Here is a 27,764-nt window from a genome sequence, read left to right as displayed (position 1 = left end):
GTTAAAATGTTTGAAGAGATCAAAGAAGAAACAAATCCATAATATTTCAGTGAGCTCAAAGTTGTTATAAATAAAGAGAAATTATTTAATAAAATTCAAGTCAAGTTAAAGGAAACATAGAAAGGAGATTTAATCAAACTAGGTAAAACAAGAGCGAGAAAACACCAGTAAAATTCAGATATTATGGAAATAAAACAGCAGAAATTCAGGATACAAACAATTCTTTTGAACATATGGGAAAAATACAACTAATGTAAAGAGAATGTGTCAGAGCTAGAAGTTTTAAAACTCGCAAGATATAATGTCAATTTTGTAATAAAGGCTCCTTGTGGGTGTACAATATCCACATTTATTCTTTAGAGTATACCTAATGATAGATTATTAATTTTGTTTTATGTTATTAAACATTGTATTAAATGATATATTAAACAACGAGTCCTTAAGAGGAAAAAATCAAAACTAAAGCATTGAATTTTTAATGTATGTTGAGGGTTTATAAAAAAGCATCAGAATTTTAAAAATTGACTGCTGTTTGATGTACAAAATCTAAAAATGGACAACAAAGATAAATTCCTATATGAACTCCAATGACATATCAACACAACTCTACAGCAAAAAATAATCTTTAATCACTATACCTAAGGCCGTCTTCACACATGACAATAGCACAGTCCCTACACACATATGACTTAAATTGATAACACATGTATTTGATTTCCTGGCCTTTTCATAGGACACAGTTGACATCTCAATGGTCTTGCTGTTTTGGTCAGGAATTTCTTATTTTATTGTACAGTGTGTATTTAACAGAAATATAAAATATCAATAAAGCAAAGTATAAAATTTTTTAAATGTATCACATTTAGAATAATTTTCTACATTTTCACATCACTTGTGTACTTATTTACAAGACCTAAAAGGTAACATCAGAAATAAATTCCTATATGAACTACAATGAAAATGCCAATAGAACTCTACAACAAATATAAGCTTTGCTTCAGTCGTCACTCACAGGGCAGTCTTCACATATGACAACTACATTTTCCTTGCACATATCTCACTTACATGACAGAACATGGGCTTACTTTCCTTTTCCTGTGTGGGAGGCCATTCTTATCACTTTTCTTGTCTTCTTGTCTTGGCAGGAGCTTCAGACTATATTTTACAACAGGTACTTAGCAGGACAAAGATAACAACTAAATAAAATATCAAATATGTAATGAGTGCATAGAATAGCTAACAACATTTTCATATCAGTTGTCTACTAGCTTAAAAAACCTGAAAGATAACATCAGAAAGAAAACCTATGTGAACTATAATGTAAATACAAATGGCTACCACAGAAATAACTTTGCTTCAACTGTCATACCCAAGGCAATCTTCACACACGATAACTGCATGTTCCTTGCACAGTATCACTTACACCGATAGCACATGTTTTGATTTCCTGTCCTTTTTTGTAGGGCACAGTTGTCATCTTTTTGGTTCCCTTTTGTTGTAATAGATCTTTGTGACCCTATACCTGTCTATCAGCTCACCAGTGTGCTCCACGAGTTTTCGCATACTTCCCTAGGCAGAAATATTTTCTTTTTCCTCTGCAACAAATGGTCTCTTATGAGCTCTAGTTCCCATCCTTTGGAAAATATCTCCATGATCCTTTTCACTTTTACTTTATTTGTAAGCCATCAAACTATTTATGTCACACATGTTTAAGATCAAGGAAGACACGACCATTGGGCTGTTCTTTGTGTTTTGAGTGACATCGTAGTTTCTGCATAATTCATAAACAACATCTACTCTCCCTTTGGTGGTGTTGTAAAAAGTTACCATCTCAGGTATTCAATTTGTCAAGGTCTCCCTATCAATATTCCTATAATGGTGCAAAGTTAACATCAGCAGTACCAGTTTGTTTTTCTTTGCCATATACAAGGCCAGTGTTATATCATTCTGAAATATGAAGATTGTACTATAGAATTCTGTTTTGAAATTAAAGCATTTCATTTAGAATTTCTGCTTTATTCGTACACACAGCTCCTGTGTCAATCAGCTTGTGCTGTTAGCAATTGTACCGTCAATTGGAAGCTCTTAAATCAATTATTAATATCACATTCCGAATAGTTTTGGAGATGGGACCAGGAAGTTGACCCTTATTCTTTATGAATAAAACTGGATGCCTGAGTTCCAGGATAACTTTCTAAACTGAAAGCTTAATAAGTGTCTACAAGAGCCTATATTTTCATGTTATATTTTGAAGCCTTTTTGGCATATACTGACTGAAGCTAAAATGACTGTGAAATTTTGTGAAATGTTCATCAGTAAAGTCAGATGGTGTATAAGTTGTTTGACAATTACCCACAAATCACTCCAACAATGCACAGATAGCAGCTGGATTATCAGCTCTTTTCTGTCTTGGTGGAGATTTTGTCACTTAGGCAATTTTGAAGGAAGCTGAATGTCCTCAGTTTCATTGTTATTCTACAGATCTCAAGCCCCTGCCTGTTGCTTTACATATATGTGATTACAGGGGCTGGGGATTTAGCTCAGTGGCACAGTGCCTTCCTGGCAAGCGCAAGGTCGTGAGTTTGATAGTGGTACCAAAAAAACAACAACAAAAACAAAAACAAAAACAAAAAAACAAAAAATAACAGCATATATGTGATGACAATGAGAAAGCTATAGTACAGAAGACCTGAGTTCTTTTAGCTAGGAAGATATAATAAATATATTATTGAATAAGTTTATTAGTGCATACAGAACATTTCATTTATATTTCAGCATTTGTGTATTTCATAGTATCATGCAACATTTCACTTGTTACAAAAATTTTCCAACATTAAATACCAGTGCTGACATTCCATCCAATAGGTTTCACCCCTGCTTAGATCTTCACTATATTTTAGGACCTATTTCTAACACTAGATTGTTCCATTTGATTGAAAGATGATTATGTACCATTTTGACTAATCAAGTAGATATTCCCACTGCTGTTTTCTTTTTCATCTGAATCAAAGACATCTTCATTTCCTGTGTTTATATTGGTCACTTCTTACTCCATTTTACTGTCCCAAGAACTTGAACTCTCATGGCCAGTGGCAAAGTCATTATCATCCTTATCATCCATGCATGAGATATCTGATGAATCACAGCCTCCTCCAAAAATTGAAAATCTAGGTTTACATGTGCCATTTTACTGAACTAGACCGCTTCTATCAGAAAAATCAAAAGAAATCTTTTACAAAACAAATCCTAGGGGCTGGGGATTTAGCTCAGTGGCACAGCGCCTGCCCAGCAAGGGCAAGGTCGTGAGTTCGATCCTCAGTACCGGAAAACAAAACAAAACAAAACAAAAACCAACAAATCCTAAATGCTCAGAAATTTAACAATGAGCATTTTGGGGTAGAACTCACCTGTTGCTGCTTTGGCACTCTTGCACACACTGTTCTATTTGTCTGTCATTGGGTGAATGCACAGATGGAATTTCGCTTTCCCCAGGTGCAACTTCTCTGAGTCACTCTCACTTTCCATCATGCTAAAATACATGTTTATATAACAGAACAATGGTGTGGGTGTATTTACCCCTCACCAAGATGCTCAGGTAAGCACACACACAACCTGTTAGAGCCTTATGCGGGTAAAATTTCCTGTTTGACAACTTTGCACATGCGCATATGCTTTGCCATTTGTCATTCCAGGTAGGTAGACATGAAGGTCACTTCCTGTATCCCCTAGGCATAGCTACTGAGATGCAGAGCTAGCTACTATTATGTTAAAGTTCCAGTGAAAATATGGGGAATGAGTTGGTGTAACCCCATGTCATGCCCTTTGGAAAGGGGAATTGAAGGTGAAGGAAGCAGGTTAGAGGAAGATGGAAGGGAATTTTGAAGAGAAACAAGCTATATTATTGCACAGAATGCACTTCCCAAATGATTGCAAAATGCCTACACTACACACATACTAATTAAAAAAAAATTAAAACGAGCTAGAAGTCAAAGTTGGTGTACTTGGTTGTGTATTCAATAATGCCCTAAAAACAGTAAAGCTATCAGGTAAATTGTATCAAACAGCTACGAAAGTTTAAAAAAAAATTCTTATAATTATAGATGTTGAGAACAGATTAGAAAATGAAACAAAAGATACAAATATTTATTCAATAAAGTCACAGAATAAAAAATTTCCAATGCAGAGAAAAATTGATTCAACATCCAACCAAGTGAGGCTTTCAGAACTGCAAATAACCACAACCAGAAGGAACTTCTCCGTTATACATCATACTCTGAATCTTGAGAATTTTGCACAGAAAAAATGCTAAAAGCTGTCAGAGAAAACATCAAGCAATTTAAAAGACAAGCTAGTTGGTATAATAGCAGATTTCTCCCCATAAATCTTAAAGGTCAGGAGATCATTGGAGAGATTAATTCAAGACATAAAAGAAAACAAGTCCCCACATAGATTAATATGGCTTGCAAAATTATTTTTCAAAATTGGTGGAAAAATAAAACTTTCCAAGGAAACAGAACATAAAGAAATTCGTGACCCACAGGCCGGCACTGCTAACATACTCAAAATAGTCCCAGACTGAAACTGAGAGGCCAACATCACCAAAGATCCTTAAAAAAAATATGTACAACTGGAGAAAAGTTAAGGGGGAGAAAGAAAAGAATCACTAAAAATAATGCATTGATTGTATTTAGTACATTATTTGCAGCAATAAGTCTCAGTATAAATTGTATTAATTCTCCAACAAAAGACATAGACCTCCAGCTTGGATTGAAACAAAATGATATGCTGTCTACAAAACAATAGGCTTCATTATAAAGAAACACATAAACTAAAAAGTAAGAAAACAGATGACCAGATATAGGTATTGTGAGCAACTACTTAGATGATATAACACACTCTGGAATAATCAGTGGTCCACAGAAGAAATCAATAAAGAAATTAAAATTTCCTGGAATCAAAGGTTAATTGGAGCACAAAGTGTATAGAACACCAACAAAACACCACTAAGATGAAGACTTATAGTTATGAGTGGACATATTAGAAATAATAGCATGACCCCTAATAAATAACCTAATGGTGTATCTTAAGGTCCAAGAAAAGAGAAAAAAAAAAGAAAGAAAACACCTAGAGCAATCCAAATTCAAAACCTATAGAAAGAAAGTTTAATTAGAGAAGAAATTAATGACAATTAAATAAGACTTTAAAAATTTACAAAAGATCAATGAATAAAAGAGGTGGTTCTTTCAAAGACAAAACTAGAAAAGATTGACAAACTCTTAGCCAAACTTACCAAAAGAAGGAAATAAAAGACTCACATCAATGCAATTAGAAGGGGAAACACAGAATCACAAGAAACCCTGCTAAAGTCCAGGGGAGTGTAAGACATTACTTTGAAAATGTACATCCACTTTTTTCAAGGTAGGGTCCCACTGTGTAACCTATGCTGGCCTTGAATTCACTGCAATCTTCCTGCCTCAGCCTCCCAAGTACTGTGATTACAGGCAAATGCCACCTTACCTGGCTGAAAACTTACATTCTAATAAATTAGAAAATATAGGAGAATTGGAAGTACTGCTGGGTACATAAATTAGCAAAACTGAACAAAGGAGGTATAAAAATACTGAATAATTAGTAAAAGGCAATAGAGGAAAATAAAGATTATCATATAAAAAAGTCTCAGGAACCGACTGATTGCTGAATTTCACCAGGATTTTAGGAGAAAAGTAATGCCAATACTCTTGAAACTCTTCCATGAAATTAAAATGGAAAGAACTCTACCAAATTCACTTCTAGAATTACCATGATACAAAAAGCAGATAAGGATTCCACAGGAAAAATAAATTACTACATGTCAATCTCCTTAAGGAATATATGTAACTATCATCAAAAAATGTGCAAAATATAACCAATCATTAAAAGGTCAGCTATCCTGACCAAGTCAGTTTAATTTTAGGTATGCTAGGCTAGTTCAACATATATAAATCAATAAATGTATTTTACCTTATCAATAAATATAAGAATAAAATCACATAATTACTTAAATATACACAGAAAAAATATGTGGCAAAAATCCAGCATCAATGTATAATGACAAAATCTGATGGCAACAGACAAAGAAGCAACTTACATTAAAACTATATCTTTGTTTGATAAACCCAGTCAACATCAGAATAAATGGGAAAAACTGAAAGCAGTACCTTTAAAATCAGAAACAAGAAAAGAGTGTCCACTCTCACTACTTCTGTTTAGTAGAATGCTCAAAATTTAACCAGAGTAATCAGGCAAGAGAAAAAAATAAAAGGGCTACAAATGGAAAAATATAGAAGTTAAACTATTCTTGCTCAAAACTATGGAAGTTAAACTATCCTTGCTTTGTGATTCTTTACAAAGAAGACCTGAAAAGTCTATGAGAAGACACTTAAAACTAATAAACAAATCCACTAGTTGCAGGATATAAATCACCACAGAAAAATCTATAGCATTCCTAAATACCAACAATAAATCCGCCAAGAAAAAAAATCAGAAAAATAATCCATTCAGAATACCGAATTTGCTGGAAGAAAATATTGGTAAAACTTTTGAAGCTACAGATATAAGTAAAGACCTACTGAACAGAACTAGGGTTGCACAATATTTTATACCAAAACTAAATAGAATTGTAACAAATAAAAATGTTCTTGCAGAGCAAAGGAGACAACCTGTAAAGTTTTAAAGACAATTTTAAAAAGTACAACTGACGCTGGATTCAAGGATGGGTCAAAACAGACCAGCAAGTTCCCATACTTAGAAAATAACAAAACTCAGCTAGCCTTAGCATTCCAACACCAGCTGCAGCTTGTAAGATAAATGTAACTCAGCGGGACAGTGCATCTTGTTAGCGTGTTTGAAGGACTCCTCACTTAGAGACAGACCAGGCTCGGTCTGAGACCGTGATTGATTCTCCCTTGTCACCCTAGCACTGACCTCCCTGTTATATGATAGTAACCCCCTAACTGTCTCAGATTAAGTCTGCCTGGCAATATGTTACAAGCAATGTGTAACCAATTGTAGAATATCATGTTATCTGCCTTTTATACTTCTTTCTAACAACTTATATAAGTGACTGTTTAATCCCAAAATGAGACTAGTGATTTTGAACTGAGATTCCCCAGTCTCCTAGCATAAATGAAGCTGTTTGCCTTCCAAAATGGCTTGGCGCTGCATGTCTTCTGATATGGTCATGATTTTTCTGCAACAAAGTGAAGAGATAACACACAGAATGGGAAAATAATTCCAGCTACCCCTTAGATTTAAGACTAGCATTAGAACATATACACAACTCAAAAAAAAATTTACATCACCAGAAATGCGAGTATCAATCAAAAAATTTGCAATTGACACGAGTAGACTCTCCTCAGAAGAAGTGCAAATAGCCAATCAGCACATGGGAATATGCTTAGCTATCGGTGAAATGCAAATCAAAAGAACACTAAGACTTCATCGTACTCCAGGAAAAAATGTCTGTCATCAGCACCTCAACAAACAATAAATGCTGGCAAGGTTTCTGTGGGAAAGGAACCCTTGCACATTGTTCATATGGATATGTCAGTTCCAACGCTATGGAAATTAGTATGTAGATTTTTCAAAGCTAAAAATAAAAATCCAATTTGACATAGCTGCATCTTCTTTTTTTTTTTTTTTGGTTTTTCTCCGGTACCGGGAACCAAACTCACGACCTTGCGCTTGCCAGGCAGGAGCTTTACCGCTGAGCTAAATCCCCAGCCCCTCTGAGCTGAATCCCCAGCCCCTTGAGCTAAATCCCCAGCCCCTTGTATCTTCTTTGGAAAAGTAAAGTCTTCATATCACAGTGACATACAATACTCATGCTTATAGCTGCACAATTCATAATATGGAAATGGAGAAAGTACCATTATGCCCAACAAGAGATAAATGAAGAAAAAAAAACATGGTATATATACACAATGAACTATGACTCAACAGTGAAGTAGGATAAATTTGCACCATTAGTAGATAAAGAGATTGATCTTGCTATCATACTGCAATGTGAAATAAATCAGACACATACGGTTAAACATCACATGGCTTTTCTCATATGAGGACACAAAAATAGAAATAGTTGAAAGAGCAAAATAAAAATGTGGGTAGGAGCCAGAGAGATAGACTATATGGAGATTCCAAGTGGATCTGGGGAAAAAGGATGGCATGAGCACACGGAGGGAGAGAAATAAAATTGATCAAAATGTGATATGTATATTGGCCAATTCCCCAAGATGATTATAATAATTATGATTTACAATCATGTTTTAATAGTAAAAGAACTTGAATAGTTTTTTCTTTTCACACCATTATGAATGTATTACATTTTATCCAAAACACACTACTATCTTTTCTCAACTAATCCAAGTTTTCAACCCTATGATTATTATATTTCTATCTCAATATTCTTCATTCGAATTGTATTTTAAAATTGTATTCATTGCATTTTCCCCATGAAAAATTTATATTGTATTCTCAGATAAAATAGTTTTCCATTTGACAACCTCCTATATTATGTTCATTTCTTCCCTGTTATTTTATTAATTATGAATCAGATTATTGGTATTTTGAAAATATTATGTGCTTTGTTGGGTATAAATGTAAATGCATAAAGTTTTGAGTAATACCCTGGATCCCATTAGTCCCTGTGTTTTGTGACTATTTCTTACAACAGGCATAATGATGGTACATTTAGTGTTTCCTAAGTACAGACAAATTGTATTGATTACTATTTTATCCATTAATGTCAATTAATAATCAATACTTCATGTACATAACTAACACTGTACCAAAATGACTTAATATTTTCAATACTATGTTGGCTAATATTAGGTAGAAATTCTGTCATTTTTACTTGGCTGTAAAATCAACAATGTTTACCAATTTTTCATCTCATCTACTCATTTAGATAAAAGCAGTGCCAAGGGGAATTGATCTCATTCATGGAGCTGATTTAGTGCATTCTGTAATTACATGTTAAATATTAAGGTAAAACATAAATAACCAATACATAAAATTCAACTGCTATTCACTTTTGTATGCCCATTAAGAATTGCTTATAATAGTTTTCAGTATATGTTGAACAGGCTTAATTCAAGAGCTCTGAATTCTGTCATTTTTTATTAAATTTATTCATTTAAAAAGAATTTGATCCATTGAATTAAGTATGTTTAATTTACAGACATTATTTCTTTCATGAAAAATTAAATATAAACTTTGTGCATATTTTGGAAATTAATATTTAATCTTCTCACTGCAGTATTTATTCATTGTGTTCAAACATGTTGAAAACTTGCTTCACTTTTATACTTTTACACTCTCCTTAGTGCAAAGGACTTGCTTGATTTATTATTACTGATCAGTGAGATTTGAAGTTTTGCTCAAATCATTAAAAATTGGTTGCCAAAGAGATTTGAAAATGTTAAAATGATATGGATAAAGCAATCTCTTTTGGATACTATTCTAAAACATTCTCAATATTTTATTCGCTTCCATTACTAACTCCCAAGTTTGCACCCCTTAGACTGAATAAGACATATTGGTAACATTCACTGATGAGAAAGTAAAATTATTCAATAATAGATCCAAAATTTTGAGCAAAATTTTTACATAAGAGAAGTTTACAAAATATATTCATGGGGAAATTCTTCTGTGGGTTGTTTTAGTTTTCATTACATAATGATAATCATAATCACTTATTTTCAGCAACAATAATGGACATAAAATAGTAAAGTTTATTTCAGAAAAAACCTCAAAGTATGGGATATTTTTAACTGGAAATGGTAAATGGGAGCCCCTGAGGAGTAAAAGGACAGCTGGCATGACTTGACATCCTGTGTGTAATTGGTTTTGAATGCTTGACAGGTTTTTATAACGGCACAGAGGCACTCAGACTGGCAGGTAACTGTTGGGAATAGACTGAGTGGATGTGAGGCCATTTTCACACAACGCTCAGAGAGGAATCCTTTAGACACACTTGACATTAGAGATATGCCCTCCCTTATGTTTAGGTACCAGTCTACTAGGACATTCGTTATAAGAAAATAACAACTTAACCATCATTAATACTTAATTTGTTCTCACTTTTTCCATCCCACATTAAATTTATAGGTTAATTTTATGTTGGAACTGTGTGTATTAGCTGCACTTGGGAAATGATCCATTTCTGGATGTCTAAATTCTCGTTCCTGACCAAAATATACTTTGGATGTCATAGCTCGAACCAGTATCTGAATTCATTTAAGAGACAAATTCTTAAAATGTAGCTAAGAAAAGTGGTTTTCTCAGTGGAAATTCACAGTGTAATAGTCTATAAAGTTTTAAGAAAATAATACATAAAAACATAAGCTGTGATGAGGAAGAAATAAATGTGCATATAGAATTGAGAAGCCAAGATTTAAATTTTAAGTAGAAATTCATGAGAAACTCAAATGATTTTGTTTCATATTTATAAAAGGAGGATGAAAATAATACTTTCCCTTGTTGAAAGATTAGCTTGTTATTTAAGCTTCCTTTATCTTCATTATTCACTGAATTTTTCACCAATTTGTTTTCAGCTTATTTCATATCTTCTAAGTTTTTTCAATTATTTCTTCTCGATTTTTGAGACTTGCAAGGTTTACACCTGTAAAATCATTGAGATTTGTGAAATCATTAGTGTTTCACCAGATTTTCCTGCTTGGATATATGAGAGATTTGACAACTCTTCACCCGCAATTATTGTGCCATCACGACCTGTCTAAATTTATTATTGCTTAGCTGTATTTTGAAAGAAAGAAACTAAGATTAAAAAGTTTTAATAGCAGTGCAAGGAGAAAGTCTATCCTATAAATCTCACTAAATGTTTAAACACAAAAAGACAATACTATCAGGGAGAAAATGTAGTACGTGGAGAAAGTGTATAATATTTCAGCTCTTAAAAGAAATGAAGATTAAACATTATAAAATTTTATGATAGTTTTATGTAAATGAGGTATTTGAAGTGACAGTTGGAGGGATAGAATATCACTAGAAATGGGAAAACAAGGCCGATATATACTCACAGAAAAGCACTGTTGTTAAGCAAATATATATAACAAAAGAATACAGAAATGAGTAGTGAAGCATTTGCAATATATTCCTTTAAAGTGTTGTTTACACTCATTCATTTTCTCTTACTATTTATTCTGAAGGTATCTAGACTGAGTCCTAATTAGCTTATACTTGAATGATTAGCAAACATTTGAAATTGTTCTTCTTTGCTCTTAGATTTACATGAATGCTAAACAACTTTTGATATGTCTTTTAAAATGATAATATTAATATATGTTTATTCATTTAAAACAGCATATATTTGTTATTTCTCAAAATTTTACAAATTTGAATTAGGTTATCTCCCCAAAATTATTATTTAATTCCTCATGTATAAAACATCAATTCTTCTCACACAGCAGTGTTCTCCAATCCCAGAATCCTCAAATGAAGCCATATCTTATCAATCTCCAAGTCGTTAGCTACTTTATTTGTACACCTGATAGGTAAGCATTTCCCCAAACTGTATCAACAACAACATTAAAAATCTCCTTATTGGGCTGGGGATTTAGCTCAGTGGCATAGCTCCTGCCTGGCAAGTGCAAGGTCGTGAGTTCAATTCCTGATACCGGAAAGAAAAAAAAAAAAATCTCCTTATCACTCTTGTTTCTATTCATTTGGTAATCCATTTATATTATTATATTTCATAATATTTATTGAGTTATTCTTATCAACAATGATTTTTAGCTTATGAAAATAATTTAAATTTTTTCCAGTGCTTATAATCCTATTCATATCTTGAGGGAAAAAAATAAATAATGAACATATTTCTGCTCTCTTCTAAACTTACAATCACTACTATACACTCAATGCCTTTATAACTTTCTTCCCCATGAAGTCTCTGAAATCTAGTATGAAATCTATAAGTAGTACAAACCAAAGTTTTGGTCTATAAAAAATTTTACTATCAAACATTTAAATTCCTATCATCTTGTTTAATGTTGTTCTATATCAATTCCAATGTTTTTGATTACTTGTTACTGTCTTTAATTGTTTGATCATTCTTGCATTCTTATATCTGGTAATCTGAGCAACTTTGTTGATGATAACAATATGTAATATAAAAATCATTGTTAATTCCTATCATCTTGTTTTGAAATCCAGTATTTTAAAATTGTTTTTGTATTGCTTTGTTTTTGTCTTCATTGCTGTTTTTTCTTAGTTTTTCTCTTTAAAATTAAAAAATAGAAATATACTACTTTAATCTTTTGTTGTTGTTTTTGTTGTAGAAAGCACAATAAGAAGCATTTACTGATTCATTCTTTGAGGTCAGCATTTCCCTAATTACAACACCAAAGCAGCATGTTGTGGTGGGGGGTTGATCTGCATATGCTAAGTACTCTAAGTTGGCCACTACCCAATGTAGATACATAATCAGGACTTTAAAATATAGACACAGAGATATAGATATAGGTAATATAGATAGAGCTAGAGATAGAGATAGAGATGATAGAGATGATAGAGATAGAGGCGACAGAAATAGAGATGATATAGATAGAGATAAGTACTATGGCATTCAAAAAGATTATCTACTAGCACACAAAATTCTCACCGGAATTTGAAGCTTTTTCAGTATTTGTTCTTGCAAACTTACACGTTAATATTTTGTGATTTGGGATTCATGGAAAACTTTAACACCCCACATTTGAAGAAAAAAAAAAAAAACCCAAAAGCGTATATCATACTTCCAAAATAATCCTATAATTTTTCTTTTTATACACTTGATTACACAATACCATCTCTACATATTCTTATTATACTTTTGTTTGTTTGTTTGTTTATTTGTTTGTTTTCTGGTACCGGAAATCCAACTCACGACCTTGCACTTGCCTGGCAGGCACTGTGCCGCTGAGCTAAATCCCCAGCTCTTACTGTACTTTTATATTTAAGTTTATTGGTACAATTTAGATATGCATAATAATCACATTTATCTTAGAGAATTTGTTCCTGTACAAGATATAACTTAGTTCCTCATCTTTCCATTTTACCCTCCCCACTCATCCACCCCACTTTCTCTTCTTATTCGCGAAGCATTGTTTTCATTTTATCTTTTTTTACTCAATTTTTCTTTTCCCTTCCATTCCCCCATTCCCCTTACACTTTGAACAATTATTTTCTGTTTCACAGTATCTATTACACATTTTGGATCTTACTAACACTTTCAGTTTCTCACACCAGAGAGACAATGTAACGTGTACACATACGTGTCCTATTTATTTAACTGAAGAGTAGAATTTCAAGGTCCATCCATTTAGTTATGAATGTCTCAAGCTTATCTTTCTTTATGGATGCATAGTAGTCCACGGCATAATAAACCATCTTTTTATCTATTAATCAATTGGTGGGTATTTGGGTTATTTCAAAATTTATCTACAGCAAACTTTGCTGCATGGGTGCACATATATTGCTATGGTATGATGATTTTAATTCTTTTGGGATGATATCAAGAAGAGGAAAAGCTGGGTTAAATTGAAGCTCTACTCCTAATTTTTTTTTTTTTAGTATATCCACACTGATTTCCACTGGGATTACTCCTCTCAATTGTAGAGAAGTGTTCCTTTTCCCTCACATCCTCACCAGCATTTATTATTGGTTGATTAATTGATAGTAGCTATTCTTTCTGGAATGACATCAATTATCAGTGTTGTTTTAATTTGTATCTTTTGAGTGATCAGTGATGTTGAACATTTTTTCATACATTATTTTACATTTGTACTTCTTCACTAAGAAGTATCTATTCATTTCAGAGGGTCTTTTTTGGATTGGGTCTTTAATTTTAGGGAGTCTGATATTTTCAATTCTTTATATGTTATAGATATTAATCCTCTGAAGAAGAAATAGCTAAGATATTTTCCCACTCTGTGGGTTTTCTTTCCACTCTGTCAACAATTTCTTCTTTAAGACAAAAGCATTTTTGTTTAATAAAATGAGACCCCAGTTGTTGATTCTTTGTAGTATTTCCTCTGTAGTTAATATTTTGTTCATGAACATTTGTTTACACCTATGTGTTTAAGGGTTCTACCCATTCTCTCTTCTGGAAGATTTAGTGTTTCTATTTTAATATTTAGATTTCTGATCCATTTAGATTTTATTTTAGTGCATGATGAGAGACATGTGTCCAGTTCTACTTTTCTGCATGAGGAAAGCCAGTTTTTCCAGCACCATTTAATAAAGAGGCTTTCTTCCAGTAAATGTGCTAGACCACTTGTCAAAGATAAAATGGCTGAACATGTTTGAAGTTGTTTCTGTGTCTCTTTCAATCTATTCCACTGATCCTCTGCTCTGCTTTTTTGCCAGTGCTGTACTGTATTTATCAAAGTAAACCTGTGGTATAGTTTTAAGTCAGGGATTGTGATGAACCCGGTTTTGCCTTTGTTTCCCTGTATTGTATTTGGTCTTCTAGGCTTCTTCTGGTTCCAAAAGAATTTTAGGATTGATTTCTCTATTTTTGTAAGGAATGGTAATGGTATTTTGTTTGAGATTGCATTTAATTAGTGTAGCAATTTTTGGCATATGGCTATTTTTATTATGTTGGTTCCTACACATGAGCACGAGGGATATCTTTCCTTTCCTGATATTCTATTTGATCTCATACTTCAGAGTGCTGTTATTTTCAGTGCAGAGACTTTTTACTTCCTTTGTTTAATTGATCCCAAAGTATTTCATTTTTTGAATGCTATTATGAAATATTTTTTCCAAATTTTTCTTTCAGTGCATTTGTTATTTTTTTAAAGGAATCCCACTGATTTTTAAGTGCTGATGTTGTATACAACTATGCTACTTAATTTGATTATTGAATTGCAAGTATTTTGGTGTAGTTTTGGAAATCTTTTTTGTAGAGTATTATGGCATCTGCAAATAATGGTAATTTAACATCTTTCTGTCCTACATTTATTCCTTTATTTCCTCTTGTTTAATTGCTCTAATGTTTCCAAAACTATATTAAATAGGTGTAGTAATAGTGGATATCTTTGTCTTTTTCATTATTTTAGACAGAAGCCTTTCAGTTATTGACCATTAATAGGATATTTGCTGATATTTTGTCATAAGTAGTTTTTATCCATTGAGATGAAGACTATCCCAGTTTTCTGTCGGGATTTGACTCTGCATGGGTGTTGGACTTTGTTAAATGCTTTTTCTGAATATGTTAGGATGATCAGGAGGTTTTTATACTTGGTTCCATTAATATGATGTATTATATTTATTGATTTGCATATGTTTAACCATCTTTGCATCCCTGGGATGAATCTTACTTGGTAATGGTATATAATCTTCCAGATGATTTGTTGCATTCTTTTTGCTAGTATTTTGCATCTATGTTCATTAGAGAGATTGGCCTGTAGTTCCTTTTTGTGGTCTGGTCCTTCTCTGGTTCTGGTACCAGGGTAATACTTGCTTCGAGGAATGACTCTGGAAGTATTGTTTCCTTTTCAACTTCATTAAAGGGTTTGACAAGTAATGGCATTAGACCTTCTCTAAATTTCTTGTAAAATTGAGCCCTAAATTGATCAGGACCTGAGATTTCCTTTGTTGGTAAGTTTTTAATTTGATTTTCAATTTCACTGACTGATTTAGATTATTTAGAATTTTATTATCTTCTTGATTCAATTTTACCAATTTATATATATCTAGGAATCTATCCATTTTTCCTGTGCTTTCTGATCTTATTAGAGTAGATTTTCTTGAACTAAGTGTTGATGATCTCTTGGGTTTGGATCCATTGTGGTTTCTCTTGTTTCATTTCTAATTGCAGAACTTGAGTCTTTTTAAAAATTTTTTGATAAGTTTGGCTAAGGGTTTGTCAAATTTATTTAATCTTTTAAAGATCCAACTCTCTGATTTGTTTATTTTTTGTTTTGTTTTCTTAGTCTCAATTGCATTGATTTCTGCTCTGATCTTCACACTTCCCTCCCTTCTATGAGCTTTGGGCTTGATTTGCTCTTTTTCTAGAAGTTTCAGTTTCAAATTAGGGTTGTTGTTTTTTGTTAATTTGTACTCTTTCTGCTTACGTGATATGCAGTTTATAGCTATAAATTTCCCTTTTAGGACTGCTTTCATTGCATCGCTCAGGTTCCTGAATGTTGTAGCTGCATTTTCATTTAATTTCAGGTATTGTTTAATTTCTGCTTTGATTTCATCTTTGACCCATTGTTTTTTCAAGAAGGTGTTACTCAATTTCCATGTGTTTACAGAGTTTTTGTAGTTTCTTTTGCCAATGACTTCCAGTTTTATTGCATTATTGCCCAATAATACGCATAAGATAATTTCAGGTTTTTTTCCTATTTATTGAATCATGTTCTACGGGCTTCCATGTGGTCAGCTTTGGAGAATATCTCATGTGCCACTGAGAAGAATGTGTATTCTGATGTTGTGGGGTGGAAAACACTTTAGATGTCTACTAACTCCATTTGAGTATAGGTTTCATTCAGTTCTGCTATTTCTTTGTTGACTTTTTGTCTCGTTGGTCTATGTACTATGACAAAGGGATGGTAAGTTCCCCCATTAACAATTATGTTAGTGCTTATTTGATTATTTATTTCTGTTAATATTTTAATATAGGTGGATGATCCTGTATTTGGTCCATGTATATTTATGATTATTGCCTCTTCTTGTATGTTTCCCTTAACAAGTATGTAGTATCCTCCTTTATCTTTTTTTTAAGTCTTGGCTTAATATTGACATTGTCTGTGAATAGGGTAGCTATCCCTGATTTTTTCTCTGTCCCTGTCATGAGTAGTATTGTTTTCTATCCTTAGACTTTCAGGCTGTGTATCTGTTCCTGGTTTAAATGTGTGTTTTTATGCAGCATATTGCTGCATCTTGTCTCCTGATCTATTCTGCCAGTCTCTTTCTATTGATTGGAGAATTGATACCATTTACATTAACGATTATAAATTGTATGTATTGGATTTTCTTTGTCATATCATTTTCATGTTGTTAGCTCCCTGTCTTTCCCGTGTTTAATTGCTTCCCCTACCTGATAACTTCTTTCTATTGGTACTCTTCGAATTGTGAAGTTTCATTTTTCTTTCTAGAATATCTTTCAGAACTCTGTAGGATTCATTTGGTTATCATGAATTTCTTTAGTTGTTCTTTTCATGGAAGTTTTTTATTTCACCATTATTTCTGAAAGATAGTTTTACAGAGTACATCAATGTGGGTTGGAATTTATTTTCTTTCAGGGCTTAAAGCACTTCATTCCAAGGTCTTCTTGACTTAAGTTTTGTGTTGAGACATGTGCTGTGCTTATGATGGGCTTTCCTTTATAGATGATTTGATTCTCTTCTCTGGCAGCTTTTAATACTCTCTTCTTATGCTGAATTTCTAGATTCTTGATTATTAAACGCATTAGTGTACATTTATTTTGGTTATGACTAATTAGAGCTCTATATGCCTCAATGAACTTTATGTTAAATTCTTTCCCATGCTTGGGAAATTTCCTGCTATTTACTTCTCTGAACATATTTTTATGTCATCTGTGCTGAGTCCTCCACTGTCATTTACTCCAGTCACACACGTTTTCTTTGCATTGCCTTGCGGTTGTATTTTCTTTTCATGGTCACATAATATTTTGAATGTATCTTTCTTTTTGTGATTGCTCACCTTTATCTTGACTTCTGTGTCTAATATTATATTTTTACTTCCTTTCATATAGTTTTGCAAACTTTCAATGGAGTGTTTAATTTCTTGGATAGCATTTTGAGTCTCTTTCATGGATTACATTTCTTTCCTATGTTGGGAATTCTTGATTTTCATTGTTTTTCTATGCACTTCTTTTTTTGTCTATGTTCACTCTATATTTGCTAAGCAAGCCCTTCATTATAGCCATTATGTAACTTTTTAGCTATGAAATCATTTCTGTATTGATATCCGCTACAGCCTCATGTATATTTCTTTATTTCTTCTACTGTCATCCTAGCGAATTCAAGTGGAAGTTTTTGTTTTCCTCTATCTCAGTGTCTCCTGAATTTGTCCTTGTTGGGTTGAAAGTCTGAGGTTGCATTTTGGTTTTGTCCTTTCATTTTCTATTTTATTCACTGTAGTTTGTTTTCTGTGTTGTTGTTTGTGTTTTTCTTCTGTTATTGAGCTTTATCACTGGCACTGAAGCTTCCCTAGAAAATGTCTATTCTTCTGAGGTATCTTCTATATTTAGCTCACCCAGGATTCTATTTTCCACTTTATTAGGGATTATGTGTTGCTTCCTATTTGGATCAGCACCTAGTCTTTTGGTAGTGGTCTATGGGGAAGATTGTGAGTTCAGATCATCATAGTCTTTCATAAATGGGTGATTAACTGATTACAAGTATGACATTATGGCTAAAGTAGTATAATTAGTAATAACAACATCATCAAGCACAGCCTGGAAACTGATAAACTGTGGAGACTGATAATTTGTTAACTCTACTCATATGAGTAAGATCTATAGTTATATAACAACTTCCAACACTGACTAGGAATTTGTATGCCATGGGTTCCCCCTCAGTAGGGTGATTTTATACTTTGTAGAAGGGGGATTTGAATAGGATAGAGGAGAAAATGGAGTAGTAGCTGAACAGAAGTAAATAGAAGAAAGGCTGAAAGATTAAGAATGATTACCCAAATTTCTGGAAGCTGGAGAGGAGAGCATGAGGAGATATAGATGGGGAACAAACCTGATGACTTCTTTCCTAAAGGGAAAGAGAAATTCTCAGAGATGACAATAGAAGACAGAAACAGATTCTGGTGTAAATTTTCTACAGGCCCAAAATAACAGGAATCAGCATAACTGCAAGAGGTTAGAAAAGACTATCCCTTACATTAATTGGTGTTGGCATGACCCTGCTGGCACTTTCATTTTTGAACCTTTGTACTCTAGAAATATGATAGAATAAATTTCTGTATTAAGCTATCAATTTTGTAATAATTTGTTATAGTAAGTGTAAGCACCTAGTATCAACATCTAATAGATATTTCAAACTTAATCTATAATTAAAAGTTTTAATGCATCCTATATTATCCAAATTACTTGATTCAAATTATATTGGGGTTAAAAAAAAGCCCCCCACACCAAAAAAATTCATTTTGTTAGGCAAAAACACTGAAAATGTCTTTTTGTTTTGAAACAGAGTTTCACCATATACTCTAGGCTGTCTTAAACTTTCAGCGACCTTCTTGCTTCAACTTCTCAAGTGCTGGGATTACAGAAGTTTGAAGTTCTTGCATAACTTTCCTTTTTTTTCTAATTTCTGCACTCATTTTTCTCAACTCTTATTCAATCTACCCTCATATTAGTATCATTGAGGTGAATGTGAAGCACTTGGTTTTTTTCAGTTTCCATTGCTGATTAGAGGGCTGTGGCTCAGCCACCGCTATTTGCCTTTTCTCTTTGATTTTCTCTGCCCTCATTTGTCCCCCAAGGAATTGGAACAACTTGCTTCAGTGTCTTCCTTGGCTATGAAACTTCCATTTTCCATCCCAACATGAATGCAGCCAGGCCAAATGATGCTGCTCCCCTACTACTGTCATTTCACTCAATACTGCTGCATTTTTGAGAACATTGGGCACGCTGGAGCAAATAAGTTTAGAAGTGAAGGTCTGACCCCTTATTCACACATCAAACATTCACGGCAAGCCTTCTAATATTGCCTGTTTTTAGCACTACCCTTGATTATAACAAGTCTGCAACTTTCCACATAGTTAGACTTTTCCAGGGGTTTTAGTCTATGAGTGCTCCCTCCTATGTACTAGCCCCCTGTGCTGTAGTAGATTTCCTGTTACAGATTTGTTTTGGTGTTCTTATAAATATTGTCATATTTTCTTCTCAGGTAGTAGAGGCTCCTGAAGTCCTGTAAACCTACTCAGGAGTTTCATTCTGAATATGTGGACGAAGTGAATAAAGACACCTGTTGACACCAAACAGTTCTGGAGACCATCAGCCATGAAGGATAGCAGCTAACAAAAATGAATGTTAGTAACCTAGCACCTGGCAGAGTTGATGGCTGTGTCTTTCACAAACTGATATTCGATGGCTGCACTGATCAGTGGAAAAAACCCAGTGCAAAACCAAATCAATTTACAGTGTTTAGCAAAAGCTAGCATTGGACAGTGATGGCAGGCAGAAGCAGGGATGAGCAGTAGGCTATGCCAGCTACTGTCATCTGGTGACCATTTCCACATTCCTTGCCCTTACTAATAAGATGATCTTCCTATTCTTTGGAGATGCACAAAACTGTCTCAAGATATTTGCAATATCTGTTTTTTTAAAATTTTTTTGTTCTTTCTCCCATTAAACATGGTTTAATTTGTCAGTCACTTCAATTGTAACATCATCAAATAATGTAGTCCTAGCTACTTGTGAAAAATAGCAACAAAGTTGGAATGCTTACCAGTTCCCCTTTTTGGTATTCTCACTTATTTCTCATGTCATTAACTTTTCTCTTGTTGCTGAGACAAAATATCCGACACCAATTTACGGAAGGAAAGGTTCATTTAGCCCACAGTTTGTGGAGGTTTCAGTCCATAATCTGCTGGCTCCAAGGCAGAGTGGAACATGGCAGAAGGGCAACAGTTCATGGCAGTGGAAAACAGCAAATATATTGTATGAAGACTATCTACCGTAGAGCGGGTGTAGCACTCACAGCCTCAATCCTAGCACTACACAATGAAACAATCACAAACTCTAGATTCAGCCTCCTCTGAATATCCCAGCATTCTAAATCCATTTGTGAGGAACAAATTTTCTAGGCTATTCCCATTCTGTCACATGGTGTAACCACCTCCATCATGGGACATGGAGCTCTGTGTCTTTTTTCCTCAAAGCAAAATCTTCCATTTTTGTATTTTTGAGGCTGCAAAGGTGGAGTCTTGCTGCTTCTTGTAATGCCCTCAGGCCATCTTCTATCTTTTCTATTCTTCTGTTTCTTCTAGCAATCAAAATATCCTTTGTTCTATCTTTACAGTCCATGGCTTTACTGGAGCTTTTTTCCTTTCTGGACAAGTTCACATTTGAAATCATTTTGTGGGCCTCTGTGCTCTTGATTCTCTACGGAAAAAAAATAATCTCCAACAATAACCACTCCACTGCATCAACATTAGATTAGGTTGACATTTTTTGCCAGATTGATTAGTCTGCCACCCTTAGTCTTAGTCTGAGGCAAATTCTCTGCTCATAAGCAAAATGCAGAAAAACTTTCTTCCATTCCATAACATATATCATATCCAAGAGCCAGTACAGTCCTTCTTCCAGTCTTCTTCCCAATCTTTTCATTACCTGCTACATTTCTATCAGCCTTCTGATCTTCTGAGCTTTTACCAGAATCCCTCATACAGAACAGATTAAGGATGTCCAGTTCTATTTTTTCAGCGGGGATCTCCAAACCTTGTGAAACTCTTCCCAAAAGCCATTCCCAAAGGCTTTCAAGGCACATGGTCAGGTATAGCTACAACAATCACACTTCTCTGTTACCAAATTCTGTCTTAGTTATCTTTCTCTTATTGCTGAAACAAAATACCCAACAACCAGTGGTAAAGGATAAAAGGTTTATTTAGCTCACAGTCTGTGGTCAATAATGAGCTAGCTTCAAGGTAGGGAGGCATGGCAGAGGGATAATAGTACACAGCAGCAGAACATAGCAAAAGCAACAAGAGAGGATGAAATAAAGACTCTTCCTTTCTTATACTATATGCAGGCTACCTGCCGTAGGGCAGGTGTAGCACTTACATCCTCAGTCACAGCACTGGACAGTGAATTAATCACAAACACTAGATTCAGCTGCCTGCAAAATCCCTATGACCACACAAGACTTGGGGAGACATCTAGACCCAAACTATGTCATTTATCTTCATAACACTTACTACTACATAATATAGCATATATTTGTTGTATCTTATTGTTTTATATCCCACACCAAATTATAAGCCATTATGGATGCTTAATTGAGCAATTAAACATTATGGAATATTAATTCAGCAATTCATTATTTTCCTTGGAAATTTCCTGAAACAGTGTAGGTTCTACTAAATATTTTGTTAATTAAATGAGAATTCATGTATCAGTATGCTGCTATGGTTGAAAGAAATCCTCAAGAGCCTAATGATTTCAGTACTAAGGATTGGACCTAGGAACTTTATTTATTTTTTGACAGGTACTCACTTTGTAGTTCAGGCTGACCTTAAACTCATTATGCAGTAAGGCTGGCCTCATACTTGCTGTGATCCTCCTTCCTCAGCCTCCCAAGTGCTGGGATTACAGCTGTGCAACACCATACCTGGCTCCCAGGGGCATTGTACTGAGCTACATCTCCAGTCCTTTTAATGTTTTCTCCCCCATTTTCAGACAAGATCTGACTGTATTGCTAAGTGCCTATGTCGTGGTCAAATTTGCAAACACCCTGACCACGCTTTCCAAATTGCCATGATTACAGGTGTGCATCACCGCCTGGCCTTAATTAGATTTGTACTTGCCATCTCATTCTCAAATTTATTTTTCCTCACAGAATCTGAGCTTGAATATCTGACTCTATTTGACTTCTGCTATCAAAATGTGTGTTGTATTAAAGAACATTAAAAGGACAGTTCCACACTGGGAGTGTCCTTCTGCTACTCCTAGAAAAGTGCCAATCTAGGCTACTAGAGAATATCTAACAGAGTTCGGTTAACCTCATTATCCCAACTGAAAATCATTCCAGGTACACACATCATTCTGTAATAGCTAGCTCTCAACATTCCTACAAGCAGAGCACAAATGCTGAAACCCAACAAAACCCAGCAGAGGTCAACTTTACCTTGTACAGGACTGCAGAAAAGCTCCATGCTCCATACAAAAATGAGCAACAATAAATAACTGTGTAAGAAATTAATTTTGTCTTAATTTTATTATCTATCAAAAACTGATAGGCTTCTGAAATTGTACTGCTTATTCCAGGCAAAATTTATAATTACACTTTGTATTTGTTAAAATAAGTATGATTTAGTTGATATTTTAATGATGATAAAAGTGTATTTCAATAATTTTGGCATATAGCTTAGTAATATTTTAAGATATGTAGAAAAATTTTCAACTTCTAGATAACTTCTAGCCTACAAATTTAAAGTGGCAAAATTATAGACACACATGAAGTAAAAGATAAAAATAGAATAAACCTAGTGATACATGAATGAAGTAATTATTTGCATGTATCATTACTTGGTTTATAAAACCAAGTGTCACATATTTCTAATTTCTCAACCCAAAGAGTTTGCATATTGCACAGTTAACATAATTTGTGATGAAAGACTAAGTACTTCCAGCCTACATAACAAGTAAAGATGCCCATTTTCACAACTTCTATTCAGCATTGTACTAAATGTCCTTTTTATGGTAGAGAAGGGAGACACTACAAGCAATAAAAGACATCTAGAGTAAAATAAAGGTTATTTTTATGCAGTTAAAATCCCACATACCCATATTATAGAGAAACTTACATATAAATCATAGAAACATATGCACTTTAGATTCATTAAATATAATCATAATTCTGCAAGAAACAGAATTTATAGATAGCAAAAAATTTCTACAAAATATTCGTTATTGGTATAAAATTTGAATTAAAGAAACAATTTTATTTACAATACTATCAAATAATAAACGTTTTCAGAATAAATTTATCAAAAGACATAGGACTGAATTACACTGAAAGCTATATCATTTAAAAACCTAATGCATGTCATGAAGAAATTAAAGAGGACATAAATAAACACAAATACACCCCATATTCACAAAGTAGGAAGAAATAGCTAATAAGAAGGCAATAATTTTCAAATCTATCTGGAAATAAAATCTCATATGCTATTTATGTAAAAGTAAATGCCTCCAAAATTCATATGGAAATACAAGGGCTCTATTATAGCAAAAATGGTATAAAAGAGACAGAAGTGGGAAGATTTATATATTTCAATTTTAAAACTTTGCTAAAAAGATACAATAATCAAAGTATTTTGATAGTCATTGAAAGAGAAATATATAGACAAATGTTACATAAATGATTATACAGAAATAAACTCATATGTATGGTCAAATGATATTGTGGAAGAAAGCAAAGATAGTCTAAAAGGGAAAGAATATTCCATGCAGTAATGGAGTTGAGGTAATGGTACATTCGGAGACAGAAGAATAAAGTCACACTCCTATGCCAGACAATAAAAAAAGTTACCATGAATTAAAGATTTAAATGAAAAAGTAAAAATACAAACATCTTAGAAACTGTACAAGCAAAATCTTTGGATTTGATTTCATCTTGCATTCCCAAGTATGATATCAATATCTTAATAAACAAAAAGCAGATAGAGTTCTGTCAAAATTTAAAACGTTATGTTTCAAATGTTAATCTTTAGGAGTGTGGAAAAATAAAGTACAAATGAATGAAATTCTTTGCAGATAGAATGTGAGATTTAGAGCTAGTAGTCAGAATAAAAATAAATACCTCAACAATGAAAACAGGACCCAGTTACTCAATTAAAATTGATTAATATTTGATTCTTTTTGCTAGCTATCTAAATTTCCATTCCTCTTTTCCTTCTCTATTCATGTTATTCATAAGATTACAAAAATTTTTTAACAATCTAGAGATATCAAGTATGTGATTCCTCCAGTCTGTCTAATTCATTACCAGAGAGTTAAGTACATTTCAATGTTCATTTTTAATCAGCTTATTTTTTCTACTGAAAGTGTTGATTTATCTCAATTTTGCCATAGCTTTTAAGATATATGTTTTTATGTACATTTCTGGAGTCTGCATATGTTTTCACACAAATCTTTTGTCTAATATATACAACAAAATATAGTAAATGCATGCATGTTTATTATTATGTGTTTCCTACAACAACCATTGAGAATAGTTAATAATTATTCCATAAGTCAGTCATGTATAGCTCCATTTTCTTTAGAAGCCACTTTGAAGATACCAAAGTATAATACAACAACTGTTAATAATCTCCTACCTCTTCTGTCTGTAACTCACTATTATTTGTCTATTTGTTTTCCTGAGAAACTATCTTGTAGATAACAATATTTAAAACAACAACCATTGATAATGTCCTACCACTTTGTCTGTAATTTAGTAAGCCCCCCCATTGTTATGTTATCCTTCATTTACTCTTTAAAATAAAAAGAAAATACAACAAAATATAGGTAGAAGTTGAATTAAAATTATTATAAACACACACTGTTATTCATCTTGGTTAAAATATTCCCACTTGCCTCAGGCATACTTATCTCATTGTTCTTGTCAGTATTTGAAGTGGCTGTAGAAGTTATATTTCAAGAGTGTTGTCTTAGTCACTTTGCATTATTGGGACACAAAACTTAACACTAACAGGTTAAAGGAGAGATATTTATATGCTTGCTTTGGTAGCACATATACTAAGAAGAGAAATTTGCGTAGCTCACAATTTTCAATGGGTTCATTCTAAAATTGGCTTGGTCCATGGTAAAAACGTAAAGTCAAAGGGAATGTTGGAGAAAAATTGCTTACATCATGTGTCACAGTTCATGACCATGGCATAGTATAAAGGATGAGAGATTACTCAGAGTCTGTGTCCAATTCAAACTCTATGAAGATCCAGAAGGTCAGCCATTAACTGAGTTCCCTTAGCAGGAGTGTCTCCTAAATACACTCCTAAACTGAAGGTTCTGTAGTTTTTGTGAATAGAACCAGGAGGGAAGGATAAAGGACAAAAGAAGGACATCTGTACAGAGATTCATGTAGAAGACAGGGAAGGACAGGGGAAGTTCAGGATGGTGTCTTACATGATCGGCTTTAGTATCAATCTAAGTGATAAATCAGAATATGTGGAAGAGAAGGGCAGAGCATTCCTTCCTCAAGGTAATGTTTTCTGATCCCACTTGGATTTGTGGCCCTGTAAGCTATCTTTTGCTCTCTAACCATGCCTTCTGGGAAGTTTCAGACGTGTGGCTCCAAACATCCCTTATCTCATACGTACCTCTGGCCAATGTCCCCATAGTAACGGTAGCCAGGAAGTAGAGAAAGAGGGGAAGAAACGGAAGAGGAGGGAACCCTGTCAGATTGTGCAGCCAATGGCCAGCCTTCTCCCAGAGCACATGCTAAACATCAGTCTACCATAAGCTCATCAATGAACTAATCCTCTAAAGAGTACACCATGCCCATGATCCAACCACTTTTCAAAAGCCTCAACCCTGAATGTGTAAGACTTCTGTATTTTTAGATCCAACAAGTGTTTATAGAGAGAGCCCTAAAACATATGTTAATGCTTCCTTTTAAAACAACCTGGGGCTGGGGATTTAGCTCAGCGGCAAAGCGCCTGCCTGGCAAGTGCAAGGTCATGAGTTCGGTTCCTGGTACCGGAGAAAAACCAAAAAAAAAAAAAAAAAAACCAACCTAAAAATAGTATAATGTGGTCTCTACCTAATTCAGTGGACCTCACACCATGAGACTTCTGACTTTTATCCTCAGTCAAAATGACCATGAAAGGGATACATTTTAATTAATTCAGTATTCGGAGGGAACGATGACAGTGAAACTAAAGAAACTCATGAGCTGCTTTGGAAAGTGGCAAGAAGCATGAGATAAGTGTGTGTGTGAAAAGAGGCTGAATATTTTGAGGGATATTAATGGATATGTGTATTTTACCATAATATTTCTTTAATTAAAACGTTCATTATATTTTTTCAATTGGATTGTGTAAATTACCCATACACAAAAATGTAATTTTTAATAAGTATGATGTTTACAATAGCAAACTAATAGCATTTACAACTTTTTTTGCAGTATATAATATATAATATGTTTTCCATACCACAGAATTTATCAAACATTTGAAGATATTGGTCCCATTATATTAAACTGATTTTAGTTTGGGAAAAATCTATTTCTATCAAATTTTTATATAACTAGATATTTTCATATATTTCAATGCAAGGACAGCTAGTTTATTTTTAAAAAGTATTGCTTGCCCTGTGTAAAGGACTTCCATATTCTATGTATACCTAGAATTAGAGAGCAGAAATAATTCTAAATAAAACAAGAGGCTGAGAATAAGTTACCTGCATCATTGCCTCTGGGTACTGTAAGCTGAAGCTCAATTACAAACAAAGGGCATAATACATTGTGGTATATTTTAAATGAGATTGTGCATAAAAATAGCTGTAATAAGATTGTGTATTGAACAAAAATAAACATTGTTCTGCCTAGCTGGCAAATTTTCTTCAAGTGTACTGCAACCTTGCTTGGAAAGATCTCTCATTTTTTAATGAACTTTTTAAAAATGTGGTTTTCATTCAGAGATTTTTGTCCTTGAAACATGTTTGAATGGTAACCAAAGGTGTTCAAGTATTTATTTTGAATTTGTACCTCTTAATACAAACTTAGATTTATTTCTGACCAGTATTATGACTGATACACTCTAACTTTTATGTTCTTTTATATTCTAACAGAATAATTGACATCTGAAGCACTAAATAGGTATATTTTGAGTCTATAAATACTTCAGATATTAAAAGGTATACTAATAATAGCTGATACCTTGATAATTAACTTCATGGTAATTATGTTTTAAATAGATGATATTTTAACTAAGCCAATACTTCCAGGAGCCCTATGAAAAACTATTACTACATTATTATTATTATTATTATTATTAATTATTATTATTATTATTGTTAC

Source organism: Chinchilla lanigera, unplaced genomic scaffold, assembly GCF_000276665.1.
Source record: "Chinchilla lanigera isolate Chin_1 unplaced genomic scaffold, ChiLan1.0 scaffold00034, whole genome shotgun sequence".
NCBI lineage: Eukaryota > Metazoa > Chordata > Mammalia > Rodentia > Chinchillidae > Chinchilla > Chinchilla lanigera.
This window is presented reverse-complemented; position numbering follows the sequence as displayed.